The 22,014-nt window shown below is 40.5% G+C and overlaps 1 protein-coding gene across 2 annotated transcripts in view; it reads right to left on the bottom strand.

Moving 5' to 3' along the window:
* Window positions 1–22,014, bottom strand: part of LOC129774843 (serine incorporator 1) — a 32,769-nt gene that overhangs the window by 1,584 nt on the left and 9,171 nt on the right. The window lies entirely within an intron of this gene.

A 22,014-nucleotide genomic window follows, 5' to 3' on the forward strand; every position in this document is an offset into this window, starting at 1 on the left:
GCACACCGCACACCTCATACATATGATACCACTCCAGTTAACTTGTGAACAATAAAGAGAACGGACGCAAACGCTAATAAAGAAAAGTTAATATTTATTAGACTAATTCGTTCGCCTTTCTTTATCCTATCGGTTCGTGTCCCCACATTGGTGACCCCGACGCGAGTTGTTTTTGATAAAAACACAGATTTTTCGTGATTTTTTCGGTTTGCATCTCATTTTCGTATACCTAACCTCACAATGTCTAACGAGGACGCCGCCGGAGTGAATGTTACCGCGGCTGTGTCGGTCAAACTACCGGAGTTTTGGAAGAGCGACCCAGAAATGTGGTTTGCTCAAGCGGAGGCCCAATTCATTCTCGCCAACGTCACGAAAGACGACACCAAATTCTTTCACATAGTGGCAAAAGTGGATCAATCTGTGATTTGCCACATCGCAGATTTGGTCTCAAATCCTCCGCATGAAGAAAAATACAAAACAATCAAGGAGCGATTGATCGCAAGATTTGCACTCTCTCCAGAGATACGTCTGGAACGTCTTCTAAATGCTTCGGACTTGGGTGACATGCGACCAACTCATCTCTTGGCAAAAATGCAAGAGCTAGCCGCTGGTGTCAACGTTAACGAAAATTTGTTGAAGATGCTCTTCATTCAGCGTATGCCACCTCAAATTCGTCCCATACTAACTATTAGTGATGGAACTCTTCCGAAGCTCGCGGAAATGGCAGATAAAATGGCGGAATCTCCGCAAACCGCTACCGTGTCCACACCATCCGGATCCCGATGCTCCGATGATCAATTCAATCACATGAAAGAACAGCTGGAAATATTGAGTGCTGAGTTCCGTCGACTCAAAACCGATTCAAACAAACAACGCAGTAGGTCATCATCACGAGTTCGCACGGTAGAGGAATTTTGTTGGTATCATCAGAAATATGGACACAAAGCACAGCGGTGCAAGCAGCCTTGCCATTTTAATGCACCAAAAAACTAGATCATAGCTCACCTGAATCGGCGCAGGTGGGCGGCGCATTTTCCAGCCGGCGTTTATTATTAGCGGATAAAACAAGCGGACTTAGATTTCTGATCGACACTGGTTCAGACGTATCACTAGTACCAGCAACAAGAAAAGATGCGATATCTGGGCCAACGCCCTTCACGCTCTACGCTGCTAACGGTTCTTCTATCAGAACCTACTCCAGTCGGTTCGTACAAACTGATCTCGGACTTCGGCGGCGGTTCACATGGAACTTTTTGGTAGCTGACGTTAAGCAACCCATTATCGGAGCAGACATGCTGGCGCACTTTGGACTAATGGTGGATTTAAAGAACAGAACCCTCGTCGACGCAAAGACAAATCTTCGTTCCTCTGGTAGTGTGATGACTGCTCATGTTCATACTATTACTACAATCGAATCGCATCATCCGTTCCAAGCGTTGCTTGCTAAATATCGTCGAATCACACTTCCAGCTACTTTCCGTGCCGAAGTGCAGCACGATGTTACACATCACATCGAGACAAAAGGTCCACCGGTTGCATCCAAAGCTAGGAGAATGGCTCCCGACAAACTTAGAGCGGCCAAGGAGGAGTTTTCACTGATGGCAGAACTTGGAATTTGTAGACTGTCTAGTAGCAGCTGGGCCACCCCACTCCATTGTGTTCCGAAAAAGAACGGTCAGTGGAGGTTCGTCGGCGACTATCGAATGCTAAATAGAGTCACTGTACCGGATTGTTACCCAGTTCCGCACGTTCACGACCTGTTGAATTCACTACAAGGTAAGCAAATTTTTACTACTCTAGACATGGAACGTGCATACCACCAGATTCCAGTGGAAGAAACCGATATCCCGAAAACAGCCGTGATTACTCCTTTTGGACTCTATGAGTTCACTCGAATGCAGTTCGGCCTCTGCAACGCAAGTCAAACGTTCCAGCGTTTTATGAATAAAATTTTCGGTGATTTGGATTATGTCGTTGTTTTCATCGACGACATGTGCATCGCATCATCATCACCCGAGGAACACAAACAGCACGTCGAGGAAGTGTTTCGCAGACTTCAGCAGAACGGTATGGTGATAAACCTATCGAAAAGCAGATTCGCTCTGTCGCAGGTGGAATTTCTTGGTTATATAATCGACCGAGATGGAATCAGGCCGTTGCCATCTCGCGTTCAGGCTGTAGCTGACTACAAACTTCCCACTACGGTCAGAGAATTGCGAAGATTTTTGGCTCTGATCAACGTATATAAGCGTTTCATCCCAAGGGCAGTCGATATGCAGGCAGAACTTCGTGGGCTAATACCGGATAACAGAAAAAACGACACTAGAATTGTCCAGTGGACTGACTCTTCCAAGTCTGCATTTGAGCGTTGCAGAAGATCCTTAGAAGAAGCTACATTGCTTTACTATCCAGATTCGACCAAGTCATTAGCTCTTATGATCGATGCCTCTAATACGTCTGCGGGGGCGGTACTGCAGCAATTATCGGGTACAACGTGGCAACCGCTTGGCTTCTTTTCTGAGAAATTCGCTAACTCACAACGAAATTATTCGGCATTTGGCCGTGAGCTGACTGCGATGAAGATGGCTGTGAAGCATTTTCGATATTTTCTAGAGGGCTGCGAATTCGTCATTTACACAGATCATAAACCGCTTACGCATGCAATGGTTACAAATTCATCAAGCAGATTGCCCCACGAAGAACGTCATCTCCGCTTCATTTCCCAATTTACAACTGATATACGACATATTAGCGGTCTGGAAAACACTGTAGCAGACACGATGTCGCGGATAGAAACCGTGACGTCTATTGATTGGACAGCGATTGCCGATGACCAGGAACACGACGAAGAACTAAAAAAGCTCATGGAGTCATCCAGTCTCAAATTTGAACCTTTTCGAACACCGCATCTCTCCCGACCGATCTATTGCGACGTGTCAACAAACAATAAAGTACGTCCTTTCATTCCAGAAAAACATCGGCTAAGCTTGCTGCGAAACTTCCATGGCATTGCACATCTCGGTGCAAAGGGGACTAGGCGACTGATTTCCAAGAAATTCGTATGGCCATCTATGAACAAAGATATCAACGAGTTTGTTCGTAGCTGCGTCGATTGTCAAGCATCAAAGGTAAATCGACATACCTTCGCTCCTCTTGGCACATTTGATCCTCCGAAATCAAGGTTTCGGCACATTCATATTGACCTCGTCGGTCCTCTTCCGCCATCAAAAGGGAGTAGGTATCTTCTTACAATCGTGGACCGCTTTACCCGATGGCCTGAAGCCATTCCACTACCAGATATGACGGCACCATTAGTTGCTAGAATGCTGACATCTGAGTGGATCGCCCGATTCGGAACCCCGGAAACCATAACCTCGGATCAAGGACGTCAATTTGAGTCCGAATTGTTTAGAGAGTTGACATATACTTTAGGTTCAAATCATATTCGCACAACAGCGTACCACCCACAGGCAAATGGGATTGTTGAACGTATGCATCGAACATTAAAAGCAGCACTGATGTGCAAAGGGAAGCATAATTGGAGTGAGCAGCTACCCATCGTACTTCTTGGACTACGTACCGCTTATCGTGAAGACGTTGGCTGTTCCGTAGCCGAATTAGTGTATGGCCAAGTTTTAAGAGTACCAGGAGAGTTTTTCGATCCTCCAGCGGTTGACATCGATCGAACCGAGTTCACTAAACAGCTTCATGAAGCCTTTGCCGAACTTCGACCTCCAATAACAACCCATCATGCAAAGCCTAGTGTATTTGTGCACAGCGAATTAAAGAAATGCAGTCATGTTTTCGTTCGTGTCGACGCAGTGAAACGTTCCCTTCAGCGCCCATACGACGGACCTTATGAAGTTATCAAGCGTGGCGATAAAAGTTTCGAAGTGCTTGTCGCAGGTAAAAACCAAACCATCTCAATTGACCGTCTCAAGCCGGCTTACATTTGCAATAAGGATATCAGCAGCCACCCAAACGAGGACAAATTGACAAAAGTTACATCATCTGGCCACCGTGTCCGGTTTCTGATGTAACTGGAGGGGCAACTGTGGCTACACACACCTTATTATTATCAATAAGATACACACCTTGTCATACAAACATTGCACACCGCACACATCATACATGTGATACCACTCCAGTTAACTTGTGAACAATAAAGAGAACGGACGCAAACGCTAATAAAGAAAAGTTAATATTTATTAGACTAATTCGTTCGCCTTTCTTTATCCTATCGGTTCGTGTCCCCACAAGGGCAATAATTGTTTATATGGTGGCTTGACAATCCTTTCCCTTCTCTAAAGACAAGGGGGCTGCCATACAAATCAAACACAAACTTCTACATAACTCGAGAACTAATCAAGCAAAAGGAGCCAAATTTGGGATGTGAGGGTTTTTGGATAAGAGAAGAGTTTTTATGATGATATGGCATCCCTTCTCCGAAATGAAGAGAGGGTCCCATAGAAATAATACACATATTTCAACCAAACATGACAATTGAAAATTTTCGAAAAACTCTGAAGGAAAATGGAAAAATTAAATTCGCATATGTACTACAATTATATAGTGACAAGCGTTATTAATCCATTTGATGCTTGCGCTAACGAAATTGATTTTTGTTCCACAGTGGAAACAGATTTTAATGTGATAAAACGCACTCCTACATCTTCTTCTATCTATATTTAGAGATGGGCGAGCGCTCACAAGCCGCTCATTTGAGCCGGTACGTCAGAAAGAGCGTACGATCCACGGTTCTTTAAAAATGAGCCGCGGCTCTCAAATGAACGGCTCTTCAATGAACCACGGTTCAAAAAAGACCCACGGTTCTCCACGGTTCGGCCATTATAAAATGATAAAATGACTAATTTCGTCAAAACCCCATCAATATGGGTATCAAATGAAAGGGTTTGAATAGTAGATCACAGTTATTTATTAAAAATGTAAATCCAAACTGGCCGCCACCCCAAAATGGCGAAATATGATTTTTTTTTCCAAAACCCCCTCAATATGGGTATCTAATGAAAGGACTTGACTAGTAGAACACAGTTATTTATGTAAAATGGAATTCCAAGATGGTGGCCGTTACGAAACGACAGACAACTAATTTCGTCAAAACCCTATCAATATGGATATCAAATGAAAGAGCTTGACTAGTAGAACACAGTTATTTATGAAAAATGTAAATCCAAAATGGCCGCCACCCCAAAATGGCGAAATATGTATTACTTTCAAAATCCCCTCAATATGGGTATCTAATGAAAGGACTTGACTAGTAGAACACAGTTATTCATGAAAAATGTAAATCCAAAATGGTGACCGTTACGAAATGGCAGACTACATTTCTTCGGAAAACCCTATCATATGGGTATCAGATGAACGGGGTTGACTAGTAAATCACAGTTATTTATGATAAATCCAACCCGCATATGGGTATCGAATGAAATGATTTGACTAATATAATACAGTTAATCATGAAAATATTCCATTAGAAATATTTTAAAAACGTTTGGGATATAAAACGAGGAGAAAACTGTGTCGTTATCGAAAACTGCTATATTCTCCCGACTGATAATTCGACATGATCAACATTTTATGGATCAAGAGAAATCAGTTCTAGTGATTATAAAAAATCTCTGTATAAATTGATTCCGGAGCTGGTAATGCGATCTACAAATCTTGAGTCAGACGAATTAGTAGCCTAACAAATACTGCTAGATCCTGGCTTCAAGCAGCAAGGTTTTGGGGATAACAGAAAGTACAACTATGCACACCAGTCGTTGATAAGGATGCTAAAAATGACATCCATAGAACACACACCTACGAAACTACCACAAATCGTTGGTGATGAAGCGCTGTCATCTGTATGGGAGGAATTTAATGCATTGGTTGGCAATCTTCGATCCTCACATGATCCAAAAGCTATTGCAACATCTATTGTAGATAAACATTTAGCGGAACCACATTTGCTGAGACTAAGCGACCCTTCGTTTGTGTGGAATGAAAGGAAATTTATCTCTCCGCGGCTCTATCTTTTTTTTTGAAAATATTATGTATTCCGGCGACTTCAGTACCATATGAGCGAGTTTTTCCGAAAACAAGACAAGTTTGCAGTGAAAGATGTAGTAGACTTCCATCATATAACATTATCTTTCCAATGTTTATAAATAAATAAAAAAAATAAATAAAAAAAAAAGAATATCATTGTGATGGAAATATTTCAGAGAAAACCTTACTTTTCACTGCACTGATTATTTTTTGAAACCTTATTTTTTACGTCTTCCATTCTTTACATAACCGAATAAACCAGTTCTTGAAAAGAGCCGTCGAGCCGCTCAAATGAGCCGGCTCTTTTCATTGAACGCACGGCTCTGAGCCGCTCACTGAAATGAACCGTTTTGCCCATCTCTATTCTATATAAATAAAAATGAGCCTGATCACGAACATCACTGCCACGTTCGCTTTCACGTCACTTACACTTCACTTGATCTTTTTGTGTCTATCATCATTGTCACGGACAGTTGCGTGTAAAAATGAACTCCGTGAAGTTAAAGTGTTCATTCCCGTTTATAAGAGACATGTTGGTTGCATAATGTCGGGTGTTTCAACGTTTTGTCGGTTGCATAATTTCGGACATTTGAACGCTATGTAGGTAAAATTAATACAGCATATGAGATAATATTCCATTTAATTAATCGTATGTTTTAGAATGACAAGTTTGCGATTATACCTCGATGAACAGTTTGCTTAATCAAATGCTGGCCCAAAGATGAGGAGGTTGCTTGGGAATAATGTAGTTGTTGAACATATAGGAATATAATTTTACGCTAGAGATAAAACATGATTATTATGTTTAATAATCGAAATCTCGCATACTCTTGTACTTAGCTCTGTCTTACTCGTTTGAATAGTGAGAAATATTCAGAATCATTTTTCATGAACCGTTTCTACAATTTTGATGAATAATAATATCTTCTATATCCCAGAATAAACCCGAATTTATCCACCTCACGATCAGTACAATCTGAGCTACTCCCATATGGGATTCTGAAGTTTATCCTTCCCATTCTCGGTTAATTTGATACGCGAGACATGAGGTTTGATTTAATTATTCAAACAGAAACTGGTCGGCACTTTTTTAATACTCTTTCATTCAAAGTATGTCTTCAAAACAATACCGTTGAAAATATCTATAACGTAAAAAGTTATAACTATCGTCCTGATTCTGGTCTAGTCCGTCAATTGTGAATGTTTGAATTACAAAAAACTAGCTCTGCAATGTGGGAAAACCTTTACAGTTATTATTTTACATTCAAAATATCAACAAAGCAATATTATACATAATCAATCATAATGATCGTATTTGGGCCAGTGGCCTCCATTGCCATTTTATGGTATTGCAACTCTCTCTTAGTTTAATCCTAAAAATAGAAACAAAAAATTTCTGTTCATTCAGGACAATCGGAAGTAAACCTTCGCCATGTTTCGATGGGCCTACGGGAGCAACTCTTAATCCTTAATTACATCCCATAGCGCATTTACCGAATCCAAATAAACAAATTTACGTCCTCTAGATACGTCAGAATTTCGTTCTAAAAAGGCCACCAGGCGGGTAAATTGCTGTTTGTTTATCTTTTGTTTCTTAAACAAGACAAGACAATATTCAAAATGTTAGCAAAAAAGCTAAATAAATACGAAATTAAACTTACTCCATTCCGCGTGTCTAGCTTTCACCATCTAAAACACAAGTGACAAATATACCTGTTTTTCTCCGTGACATGACAGTATCATGGTATTCATAATAACACCGAGTTCATCAAAGTTGTCACGACGGATGAACTCATCTGGATTCTACACACACGGTGACAGCCGTAATAAGGTTGTATACAATTCACTTCGTTTTCACTGTGAAGTGACGTTCGTGATCAGGCCCAATGGATCTCCGAATGTGGTGATAAGAGCAATTTTATCATATTTTCAGTATCAAACATTCGTTCCATGTAACGGAGAAACATGTTATTTGCAAGTGGTTGAAAAATTTTGAACGAGAATTGTGTCTGAAAATAATCTGATATTATAATGACGAGTTTTGGTAGAAGTACTAGGAATTTTATTGTAAAATATAATTTTAAAGGGTAAATTAGAAGACCAACCAATGAATAGTTCTGCGATTAGTAAGAAAACGTTAATGCGATAACGAAAAATAAATTTTGGGCGAGACGAAGTTTGCCGGGTCAGCTAGTACAAAATAATTAAACGAAAAAATTGTAAGGCATTGTATCTAGGACACGACAGCATTTTCGACGTAGAACTACACAATTATACGTCCTTTTACGTTTGATATGATACCTAGGACTATCAACATAGGGGCTGTCCACATACCACGTGAACAATTTTAGGGGGGGTAGGGGGTATGAAAATGTCCACGCTTGTCCACGGAGAGGGGGCAGGGGGTATAGGCTATGTCCACGTGGACACGAAAAATGAATATTTTTTCTAATATAATCACAACTTTCCGCCTAACTTAAGTATTCAGTATTTATGAAGAAACGAATTGAGCTGCCTGAGAGTGCTTCATATATCATTGAACTTCTGTAATATCATTGTAATATCATCCTTCACTGAAATCCATATTCTAAGATAACTCGCGTAAACTGTGAGCGACCGAGATATTTTGTATGATCCTATAACTATTATAGTTGCCGGCTATACATAGACGTTCCTAGCTCAAACCTACAAAAAATAAACGATTCCATAATGGTTAAGTTTCCATGATATTACACATATGGTTTTTTTTTATCAAATACAATTTTCTATAGAGCATGTATAGAGCTCTCGAGAACAATTAGTCTTAGGATAATAATGTCTGTATAGTTTGTCATGCAGAATTTCGTGTAAAATCATTTTTTCTCGAAAAGTTAGAATTTTTCAAAGTACAGCGCGGACTCGATTATATACAGTTTTTGATTTCTTTTCGTATATAATCGAATCCTGTATATAATCGAGTCAAAAAAAATTGTTTTTATTCGTTTTTTTACGCATGTATTTTTCATTTTTTGAATATTTTTATTCAATTTGGTTTTTGATTCATCTCCTTTTAAGGTAAGTGAAAAACTTAAAAGTAATTTTCATAATTTGTAATATTTTATTATTAATTTCATCGTAAAAATTTATATTGAACTAGATTGTTTCTATCGATTAAATTGAAGCTCTTCAACCACCCTACAATTTTTTCTTTGACACCCAACTACTATCTTTCTTAATTAGACTGCAATATCGATATAAACTATTCTTGGTGAAAATTCAAGCAAAATCTTCAAAAATCACGATTTTTACCCCACTGTTTACCCCACATGTAATAGCCACTTAAATTGCATTTTAACGTTGAAAGGTTACATTTCTTCTTGAAATAAGTCATATTTGAAATATAAAAAAAATATTTTTTTTTCCAAACTGTATATAATCAGGTCTATAATTGTATATAATCGAATCACATATAATCGAGTCCGTATATAATCGAGTCTGTATATAAAGGGTGTGTCACATCAAATTGCATCACGGAAAAAACGCTGTAGAAATTCACCCAGTAGACCGATCCTTTTGAAAATTTTAGACAGTAAAATAAAAACTATTAAACAACTTTTGGCATTTTCTTTTTATTCATACTTCGAGCCCAAGCCCGTATGCTCGCACCTTCCTCTTTACCCCGTCCATAAGGTTCTGTACAACGTCAGGTTGTAGTTTTTTTTGAACAGAAATCCATTTTCTCTTGAAGTCCGCCTCCGATTTGACAACTTTTGGGTTCTTAAGGAAGGCCTGCTTCATAATCGCCCAATATTTCTCTATTGGGCGAAGCTCCGGCGCGTTGGGCGGGTTCATTTCCTTTGACACGAAGGTGACCCCGTTGGCTTCGTACCACTCCAACACGTCCTTTGAATAGTGGCACGAAGCGAGATCCGGCCAGAAGATGGTCGGGCCCTCGTGCTGCTTCAATAGTGGTAGTAAGCGCTTCTGTAGGCACTCCTTAAGGTATACCTGCCCGTTTTCCGTGCCGGTCATCACGAAGGGGGCGCTCCGCTTTCCGCAAGAGCAGATCGCTTGCCACACCATGTACTTTTTGGCAAACTTGGATAGTTTCTGCTTGCGAATCTCCTCCGGAACGCTGAATTTGTCCTCTGCGGAGAAGAACAACAGGCCCGGCAGCTGACGAAAGTCCGCTTTGACGTAGGTTTTGTCGTCCATTACCAGGCAATGCGGCTTCGTCAGCATTTCGGTGTACAGCTTCCGGGCACGCGTCTTCCCCACCATGTTTTGCCTTTCGTCGCGGTTAGGAGCCTTCTGAACCTTGTATGTACGCAGGCCCTCCCGCTGCTTGGTCCGCTGGACGAGTGAACTTGACAAATTCAGCTTATTGGCGACATCCCGGACCGAACTTCTCGGATCACGTCTAAACTGCTTACCTACGCGCTTGTGATCTTTTTCACTGACGGAGCATCCATTTTTGCCGTTCTTCACCTTCCGGTCGATGGTTAGGTTCTCGAAGTATCGTTTTAGTACTCTGCTGACCGTGGATTGGACGATTCCCAGCATCTTACCGATGTCCCGATGTGACAACTCCGGATTCTCGAAATGAGTGCACAGGATTAATTCACGACGCTCTTTTTCGTTCGACGACATTTTTCAAAATTTACGAAAAATTTACAGTGAAGCATGGCCAACGTGATCTATACACTCTTATCTGATTATAAGCGAAAGCTGAAGATATAATTCCTAAAAATTAAATTTCTACAGCGTTTTTTCCGTGATGCAATTTGATGTGACACACCCTTTAATCGAGTCCTACCTGTATTGGAATCCCGTCAATTTCTAGGAATTAATATTTCATTTGCTTGAAACGATCCATGCACCACTAGTCGTCAAACTTGAATCAATTGACCCAGTATTCTATTTTTTTCAGAAAATTTCGCATAGATTGCAGTTGTAAAACATTTGAATTGATTGATTGAAGTGCCTTTTAGAAGTCGAAAAATACTTAAAAATTTTCGTTTTTTAAGGGTTTTATTATTTTTTGATGATAAACTCGATTGTTTCTATCAACAAAATTAAAGCTCTCCAATCCTTCTACAATTCCTTCCTCGACACCACAATGTTATTCCTATTGTTATCTTTCACTATTTAAAATGTTCTACAACAGAATATTATGGAAAATTTTCTCATCTTTCAAATGAATTCAATTAATTTTTTTTTTATCTGTATTATAGTGACTTTCAACTCATTTGGCTGGTTCGTCACTTTTACTTCCATTTTTGGAAGAATGTCGGGAGTGAGAATTGATTGTTCTATGTAGCGTACTTTTGAATTGGGATCAATTTCATGCAAAAACTGGTCTCAAGAAATGTTCAACTTTCATAGTTGAGATTTGAGCTCGATTTCATAGTTGGGAATCAATGAATCGTGAGTTTTCTGATGTAATGCTTCCACGCGAGCACTTTGGAAGCCATCTAGACACTCAATGCAGAATGGTCTATAAGGATTTGAAAAAAAATTCTCCGAACTATGGCGGAAAAGATTTTGAATTGCGCTACCGAGTAAAGGTGAATCGGAAATCCAGAGATTAGCAGTGATCGATCATATTCCGGAGTGGGCAAAGATTTTTTTCATCTAAAATTTTGAGTAACACTGTAACTCTGCCATAAAACAATGCATCTCTGTAGTAAAATGTTCTACTGGAATTACATGTGAATCAAATGGAAGCATATTAATCAAGTTGATTGGATTATTACTGGCGTCTATGTGATATCAACGTATTTTTTTTTTGCAAGTGTTTAGAAAATCGTTTCCATTTATCCATTTATTTTTATTCGATTGGCGATTGGCAATTCAGATGCGAATTGTTCCTCATCTGGTCAACTGTAAATTGCGTGTTTCCGTGTTAGCAAAACCAGATAGCCTTTATATATTCGCTTATAATGGAAAAACAAAATATCATATACTCACAAGTATTTCCAAATTAACCTCATATGAAGCATGTGCTTTGTTATTCTACCCATTTCTCTACCATACAAAAACAATGGGCCACAACTGGTACAGGGTACAACTAGTGAAATTTGAAATAAAAACAACCTAAGGGGGGACCCCGGTCTGGAAAATCAAAAAAATCGAATTTTTGTTTGTTTTTGCATTTTTGGGAAGCTTATGCCCCTTTTAGATATTTGATTTCGTTGGAAAGTTACAGCCAAATGTATGACCTCACTTGTACGAATTTTTAAACGCGTTTTTCTCGATACCGTGTTTTTTCAACTGGTGGTATCAATATCTTAGCATCTATTCGACCGATTTAGTTGAAATTTTTTATCAGCCTTTAAAAATGGATTATATAAAGCGTTACATAGCCGTTTTTTGATTTTTTTATCTCATTTTTTCGATTTTTTATGAGCTTCTAAACAGCGATTTTTTATAAAAAATAACTCATTTTTAACAAAAATGGCCGCCATTTCGGCAATTTTTCGAATTTTTAAAAACCCCTATGTAACGCTTTAGGTATTGTCCTAATGTTTCAAAATATTCATTGAAATTTGTTCTACGACACCCCGTTGCTTCGGAACCGATACCACCAGCAAGGTACCAATTTTCAGACAGCATCTACGCATCCAGCTGTCAATCATTATTCGTGCACTTAAAAAATGAAAAATACATCTACACATATACCTTAAACAATAACTAAAATACCCGAGCTCTTCACTTTATTCGTAACATTCGAAAAAAATCCAAGAAAATTAATTATTTTCCGACCTTCCAGACAGGAAAAAAATGGAATTTAGGTGCAAATCAGTTCTTTCCTTAATTATTTTGATTATAAAAGGAAAAATGTCCACGTGGACAAAGGGGGGTAGGGGTATGAAAATGTCCACGCTTGTCCACGGAGGGGGAGGGGGGAGTCTAAAACCGTGCTTTTTCTGTCCACGTGGTATGTGGACAGCCCCATATGTGAACGGAAGAATTGTCAAACGATCATTGTATTTTACATTTCCCTCTGGAATTATTGCACGTCTCCTGTTTACGTAGTTCTCGAACCGCGAAAGTTAATTCACCTCTAGTATCTGAATTGACGATTTTCTCAGGCTCCTCAGTTTAAGAGTACGTATTAACATATTCCGATCTGCACAACGACAAGCGAGTACATAAGTACTCAATGTCAAAAATACCCCCGACTTGCATGTGTTTATGAAGCGGATTCCCCCAGGCACATTAATTTAGAAGTCCGTGTTAGGGAAACACAGCTCGGTGAGAACAAAACTACCCCCAACTTGCATGTATATTTGCGAAACGGATTTCCACAGGTACATCGATTTGTCTGTATTGGGGAAACCGTAAATCGAACCAATCAAAACTTGGCAGTTAAGGCGTTCAGATAACACTTGACATTTCAATTGATCATCTCATGAGAAATAACATTTTATTAATTGTGATAGACGCGTAGAAATATTTCTATCAATTGATGTAATCATCTTCTCGATCTATTAAGAAATTTTCGAGTTATAATTATTCGAAATACGGGTAGGGTTAGCACACAAATCGGCAAAACAAATGTATGGGAAAAAGGAAATTCTACCAGTTTTCAGGAATTTAAACCGTTTAGAGATTAGCGAATTGTAATATATAGCATATCAAACAAATCTTAAAGAATTTCCGATTCGATTGGTATGCAAATCATGAGAATTCGTTCACGGTGAAAATAGTTAATAACGTTAACGTTGTTAACGTGACCTGTTTTCTGATTTGGCACCCTTCCTGAAAGACAGAACTACGTCAAAAATTAACACAAATCAAATGAAAAAAACGAGGGAAACAGTCAAGAAAAAATTACAGAGCATTGTTTTTTTTTTTATTAATCCGTTTATTTTTACAGGCTCAGTTACATAGGTTTAATGGAGCCAAACTCTTAACTATATTTCAACTAGCATATATCAACATGTTGTTTCCTTAATTCTATGGTTAATGAAATAGGAAACCGATTACTCGCGGTCGACTCGAGTTTAGAAGGGTGACACATTTTCATTAGGAAAAGGATGGGATGTAAGGGATGTGTGTTTACACTCGCACTCACATTCACATTCACACTGACACTTCACACTCAATTCTTAAAACTATCCTTACATCTAATATGTATTTACAATTTAACTTATTCTAATGTTAGTAGGAAGGGAACCGATAGCTCGCGAAGGACGAAAAGGAGGGGAAAAGGATGTATGAACAATCACACTCGAAGATCGATAGCTTTAAGGAAAACATATATTTGGGACATGTAATCAAGGTCTAACCGAGCCAACACATCTCTCACCGGCACATTGGACTGCTTTCCTCCAGCCCGAAGGGAGTTTTCTAAATTCGATCTGGCGACAAGATACAACTCGCACGACCAAACAACGTGTTCGATATCGTGGTAACCATGGCCACAACCGCAGAGATTGCTGTCGGCAAGATTAAAACGAAAAAGCAGCGCGTCTAACGAACAGTGATTGGACATGAGTCGGGAGAAGGTGCGAATAAAGTCCCGACTCAATTCCAGAATTTTGAACCACGGATTGAGGCTAACCTTAGGGATAATTGAGTGGAGCCATCGGCCCAATTCATCTTCGTTCCATTTGCGTTGCCAGTTAACGATGGTATTTTTACGAACTAAAGAATAAAATTCATTGAAGGCGATTTGACGCTGATAAATTTCGCCTTCAATTGCACCTACCTTTGCCAATGAGTCAGCCCTCTCATTACCCGGAATTGAGCAATGTGAAGGGACCCAGACAAAGGTAATGACATAACAGCGTCTGGATAAAGCACTCAAAATTTCTCGTATTCTCTCAAGGAAGTACGGCGAGTGCTTTTCCGGCCTCACTGAACGGATAGCTTCGACAGAGCTAAGACTATCCGTTACAATGTAATAGTGTTCAACAGGTCGTGAGGCGACGCTGTCCAGCGCCCAGTGTATTGCTGCCAATTCAGCAATATACACTGAGCAAGGATACTGAAGACTGTGTGAGGTGCTAAAAAATTTGTTGAACACTCCAAATCCTGTGGACTCATTCATAGAGGACCCATCAGTAAAGTACATATTATCACAATTGACACGCTCATACTTTGCTTCGAAAATCGTAGGAACGATCCCCGATCGATGATAATCTGGAATTCCTGCTTCATGGACAGATCAAAATGCACAGAGGAATTGATGTAGTCAGGAAAACAAACACGGTTGGGAATATACGAAGAAGGATCAACCTGCATGGAGACGAATTCATGATATGAGCTCATGAATCCAGAATGAAAATTTAGCTCGATCAGCTGCTCAAAATTTCCGATCACCAATGGGTTCATAACCTTACACCGAATGAAGAACAGAAAAGATAATAAATTGAAGCGATCTTTTAGTGGGAGTACGCCTGCCAAAACCTCGAGACTCATGGTATGCGTTGAGGGCATACATCCCAACGCAATACGGAGACAAAGATACTGAATTCGCTCGAGTTTAATGAGGTGTGTTTTGGCAGCTGATTGAAAACAGAAACTGCCATACTCCATCACTGAGAGAATAGTTGTTCGATACAACATTAGAAGATCTTCGGGATGGGCTCCCCACCAGGTGCCGGTAATTGTACGGAGAAAGTTTATTCTTTGTTGGCATTTTTTACTCAGATACCTAATATGAGCCCCCCAAGTACATTTGGAGTTGAACCAGACCCCAAGATACTTGAAAGACATAGCATGAGTGATCGGTTTACCCAAAAGTTGAAGCTTTGGTTTTGCTGGTCTATGCTTCCTAGAAAAAACCACCATCTCTGTTTTCTCCGTGGAGAATTCGATCCCTAGTCCAATGGCCCAGGTTGAAAAATTGTTCAAAGTATCTTGTAAGGGTCCTTGCAGTTCGGATTCGTTTGATCCTACGACAGACACCACTCCATCATCTGCAAGTTGTCTTAGGTTGCAATTTTGTGTAAGGCAATTGTCGATGTCGCTTACATAGAAGTTGTACAAAAGGGGGCTTAAACATGAGCCCTGGGGGAGTCCCATGTAGGAGACCCGACTTACTGTCGAATCCCCGTGAGAAAAATTCAAATGTTTCTCATAAAGCAAGTTATATAACATATTATTCAATAGAGGCGGCAGACCCCGAGAGTGTAATTTGTCTGACAGGACCTCTATTGAAACAGAATCAAAGGCCCCCTTTATGTCCAAGAATACTGAAGCCATTTGTTTTTTTTCGGCGTAAGCCAATTGAATTTCTGAAGAAAGCAACGCAAGACAATCATTCGTCCCCTTGCCCCTGCGGAACCCATATTGTGTATCTGAGAGTAGGCCATTCGTTTCAACCCATCGATCAAGGCGAAACAAGATTATTTTCTCCAACAATTTCCGTATACAAGACAGCATTGCTATTGGGCGGTACGAATTGAAGTCGGACGCGGGTTTTCCGGGTTTTTGAATAGCTATAACTCGTACTTGTCTCCAATCATCTGGAACAATATTATGCTCCAGAAACCGATTGAATAAGTTCAACAAGCGATGTTTCGCCACATCAGGGAGATTTTTCAGCAAGTTGAACTTAATTCTATCCGATCCCGGAGCAGAATTGTTACATGAAAGGAGAGCAAGAGAGAATTCTACCATCGAAAACTCGGAATCAAGATCGCACCTATCTTGTGGTATATCTCGAACAAATTTTTGCACAGGAGCGGAATCAGGACAAACCTTTCGTGCAAAATTAAAGATCCATCGATGTGAATATTCCTCGCTTTCATTGGATGAAGAGCGATTTCTCATGTTTCGAGCCACTTTCCATAATTTTTTCATTGACGTTTCTCGTGACAAACCTCCCACGAAATTTCGCCAATAAGCACGTTTTTTCCCTTTGATCAAATTTTTGAACTGATTCTCAAGGGCTAAATACGTTTGAAAATTTTCAGGAGTACCACGTTTCCGAAAAGCTTTAAATGCATTCGATTTTTCTACATAGAGCTTGGAACATTGGCTATCCCACCATAGATTGGGAGGCCTTCGGAAAATGGTGGAACCTGGATTGGGTTTCATTTGAGCGCGAACTGCGCTGTCATAGATCAAACGAGAAAGGAAGTTATACTCCTCCAATGGAGGTAAACCATCTCTGGAATTGATGGCTAGAGTAATCGCGTCCGCATATTTTTTCCAGTTAATGTGTCTTGTGAGGTCATATGCCATGTTTATAGATTCAGAAGAATTCGACCCAATGGTGATGGAAATTTTGATTGGCAAGTGATCACTACCGTTGGGGTCCTGGATTACATTCCACTTGCAATCTAACGATAGTGAATTCGAGCAAAGCGAGAGGTCAAGAGCACTTGGGTTAGCAGGAGGCTTAGGTACACGTGTTGTTTCCCCAGTGTTCAAAACGGTCATATTGAAGCTGTTACAAAGGTCATATATCAACAATGAACGATTGTCGTCGTACTGTTCCCCCCAGGCAGTTCCGTGAGAGTTGAAGTCTTCCAAGATCAATCGTGGCTCAGGAAGGAGTGAGCACATGTCAACAAGTTGCTTGCGGCTAACCGCAGCTCTCGGAGGCCAATACAAGCTGACAATACAGAGGTCTTTGCCTCTGATGTTTGCATGACAAGCAACAGCTTCAATCCCTCCAATAGGTGGAAGGTCAATTCGAAAAAATGAGTGGCACTTATTGATCCCCAATAGCACCCCTCCGTATCTGTCATCACGGTCCAAGCGTATGATATTAAAATCGTGGAAGGAGAGATCATCTCGCGAAGAAAGCCAAGTTTCGGACAGAGCAAAAACATCACAATTGAACTTATGAATTAAAAATTTGAATGTATCCAATTTAGGGATAAGACTACGACAATTCCACTGTAAAACAGTGATATCTCCGACCTCTCTATTTGAATTAGACATCAAGAGAGATAATCATTGCAAGGAGGGGCCATGTTTGCATCAATTGTTGTAAAATTGTCTTTAATACTGGAAGCATTGAAATGACAATGGTTCTGATGGAGTCGGAAACGTTAAAACACTTGAAGATTTGATCCAAAAGGTCAGACAACTTTATAAATACCGATTGGGAAGTTGAGCTGGACGGAAAAATAGGGACAGTTGGGGTTTTTGATGTCCCCTCGAGTGCTGGGTCGTTCGAAGGTGAACTATTCCCACGGAAGCCAGGAGGAACCTGATTTTGCTTGTCCGCTGCACTCGTTTTTTTAGGCAAGCTAACAGGGGATATCACCGGAGGGACTTGTGATTGAATTTTGGGAGTGGTCACATTTTTGCGCCGGGGATTCCCTTGGGAAATAAACGGTGTACCCCCGTGAGCTGTGTCCGCTTCCATTTCGTCAACTGGCAACGTGGAAAAGATATTGTGTGAGGAGATTGGATGTTGTTGTTGTTGGGCCTGTGGAGAAGCGCCCTTTAAAATTTCCGCAAAAGTGCGTTTCGAGCGTTCCTTTAAAGAGCGCTTCTGTTTCTCCCAGCGACTCTTGTAATTTTCACAAGCTGAGAGCTCATGTGGGGTCCCCCCGCAATATGGACACTTATGCTCAGTCGCACTGCAGGATTTGCCCACATGTTGCTCTCCGCAAGTGGCACAGCGCTACTTGTTGGCGCAGTAGTCTGCTGTGTGACCAACTGACTTGCATTTGTTGCAAGTCATGGGCTTTGGCACGAAGAGACGCAGCGGAAGCCTCAATTTGTCCACCATAACGTAGTCAGGGAGGGCGGAACCAGCAAAAGTTACTCGAAACGAGTCGGACGGCGTGAATTTTGTTTTTCCCTCTTCCTGGGACACTTTTCCTAATTGATGGCAGTCCAAAATTTTAACTTTCGTCAAAGGGAGCTTCTTAAATCTGCCATCTCCCTCTTTTATTAATGCGCTCGTCAGACCCGTTTCTGTAATCACCCCCGAAATTTCTACGTTATGGCAGGGCACATAGACGCGATATTCTAGTACGAACCTATTGTCGACAACAATCTCGTTAGCTTGCTTCCGATCAGCCACGACAACACGCAGTTTGTTCGGTCGAACCTTTCTAATTTCGACCACGGAGGAACAATTTTTTGTCAGATCTTTCATGATCTGAATGACGTTGAGCGATTTCCCGTTGGGTTTTGGCCGGAAGAAAACAACCCATGGGCCAGATCCAGATGCATCTTCTGGATAGACCTTGACACGCGGAGAGGGGACAACTGAGGGGGAGGACGAGGTCGATTGTTGAGCGGGAGCGGGAACAGTTGGGCTGGGAGGCAAGTTCGGGAGATAATCGGATTCGGGAGCGGGAGATTGAGGGGGCGGAGTGGAAAAGTTTGCCAATTTTCTTGAAGGGGGCTTGTTGAGGTTGATTAACTCTTCCTCTGAAAAGACATCGTCTGAGGGGGGAACGCGTTTAAGCGACTTCCCAGTAGTTAGTGAGGAGGAAACATCAGATTCAATGTCCATATCAAGAGGATCGCACTCTGCCATTATGGCAGATATACAATTATACTTTTTCTTTTTTTTTTTTTAAATCCTTAACCTAATATATATATATATATATATATATATATATATATATATATATATATATATATATATATATATATATATATATATATATATAAACTAAAATACTTGAAGCGCACGGTGCGGATGATTTGTAACGGTGCTCCAATCGAACCACGTGATGATCGCTTGGCACAACAGCAATGGTGTATCGCACCACAATACGATGACGAGGAACGGCACACGCTCACAGCGCCCGCAGTGGAGGACTTCTCCCTCCCGCTAGTTGTGATTACTTATCACTTCACTCTCGCAATAAAGAAAACACCGTTAGAGCGACACAATCACTTCAGCGAAACCGATAACGGCATTGTTCCAACACAATAACGGACACGAACAACTTTGCGTCCGGCGGCTTCGGACTGCGCGAGCTGACTGAGCATTGTTGTCTAGTCTTTTTTTCTTAGGCGAGGAAGCCTTAGTCATGTTCATAAATCGAGTCATTAGTTTACTGAGATCTTCTCTGTTTTTTTACGACGTCAGGTTTATCACCATCTCTTTTATTACTAGAATTCTGCCCGGCCAAACATATTTAATGTTCAATACTTCCTGCGATTTACAAAGTAGTTCAAAAGCAAGCGGAGTCAATTCATCACCAATGGAAACAGATGGGGGCGACCATAATAATTATATTATTTCGAAAAAAATCTTTGAAAATTATGAATGAACGTGATTCTTTTTGTTCATTTCATAGAAGCTTTACACTTGAAAGTTCATTCGCCTTTGCTCAGTGATTGGTGGTATTATTTAGTGAGAAATTTCAAAATGAAAATGTTCATGTAAAAGAATCATTCTTGAATTTATTCGTTTTAGATGGGAGAAAGGTTGATTTTACAACTAAGCTAACGACTGAGTTACGAGTGAAGACATCCGTTCTCAAATGGAGAGTGGAGCGTCAGCTTTCATGAGGTGCCTTTCGCAATTTTCAATAACGCTCCAATCATGTCGAGTTCAAATGGAAGACTTCAGATTTTGTTGAGAACGCAAAACGAAAAAAAAACGTATTGAAGGGTTTGTAGACCACTCTTTGAACTTAGGAGGACAACACGCTTTTGATGAGATCTGATGAAGTAGTTTTCTAGTTTCGCAGTTTCATCTCATAATATATGCTCCTGAGCCACACAAATGTGATGGTAAAATGATTGTCGTAAACTCAATGGAGTTCTCGTTGTAATATTGTGACATTCATTTATGTGAACTACGTTGGGAAACTCAGTCATTGAAATTTTGTATGATCAAGTAAGTGCATTGCCCCTTCTTCCACGAGTGTTGGTTTTCCTGTGTTATCTGTAGCCCAATTTTTTAAATCAATTCAAGCAAGACATATGTTAGCAGTATCTGACAACTGACTAAACGTCCAAACTGACAAATTTATACGACGGAGTTTTGGACATGGACATTTGAAGACCGCAGGAATTATTCTGGCCGATGCCAATTATTAGACTGCATTGGAAGTGTTACAGTTCATCATGAAATGCGGCTTCTAAGAAACGCTTCAAAATTTTACAGTGAGTTTGAGAAACGATGTTAACGTTTGACTAGTGATTACTAAGAGATTTTTTCAAGTTTGGAAATGAAAAAAGTCGCAAGGGGCCAAATCTGGAGAATACGGTGGATGGGGCAGCAGTTCGTAGTGCAATTCGACCAATTTGGCCGTGGCGACGGCGGAGGTGTGAGCCGGTGCGTTGTCGTGGTGAAAGAGCACTTTTTTCTTCGCCAAAAGGGACCGTTTTTTCTGCAATTCGGCGTCGTATCGGCCCAATAATTTGGCATAGTATAGCCCTGTGACCATTTTGCCCTTCTCCAGGTGGTCAATATAGATCACACCTTGTGAATCCCAGAAGACTGGTGTGTACCAGTGGATATATTTCGTCGATGGTCACGAAACGACGCAGAAACTCCTTCTAATTGCGCTTAAACAGCGTCAAACTCTGCTCTGAAGTGGTCTCAAGGTTGCGCTTGCTGTCCGGAATGAGCAAACGCGGCACCCATCGCGCCGACAGCTTTCCCATTGATGGATCGATACATTTGATTTTTCATCAGAGAACGAAACGAATCGAGTTGGCATGAAATTCGCCATAACCGCAAGGTTGGCGTAGGACTAACGTTGGCTTAACAATTAATAAGTAACAAACATATAACTCTTACACATTTCATCTCTCGAACAAATTGATTGTCAAACCACTTCGTTTAGCCGGAAAAGAATTATTACCGCTCAAAGGAGGAATCGATTCCTTCACGGAAATACCCAGCGCAAATAGTATCCCCTCCCCAAACCCCGACAATTGGAACTATCGTTGATCCGGAGCAGAATTATTAACGCTTGAGAAGGAATGGATTCCTCCTCGGAGTTACACGGCAAAAATAAAACCTCCTTCCCAACAATTGCGCGTGACCACAGTGCATGTTGGTATAAATTTCTTTGACGAAAAATCCCCCGGCCA

This window comes from Toxorhynchites rutilus, chromosome 3 (genome assembly GCF_029784135.1).
Source record: "Toxorhynchites rutilus septentrionalis strain SRP chromosome 3, ASM2978413v1, whole genome shotgun sequence".
Lineage (NCBI taxonomy): Eukaryota > Metazoa > Arthropoda > Insecta > Diptera > Culicidae > Toxorhynchites > Toxorhynchites rutilus.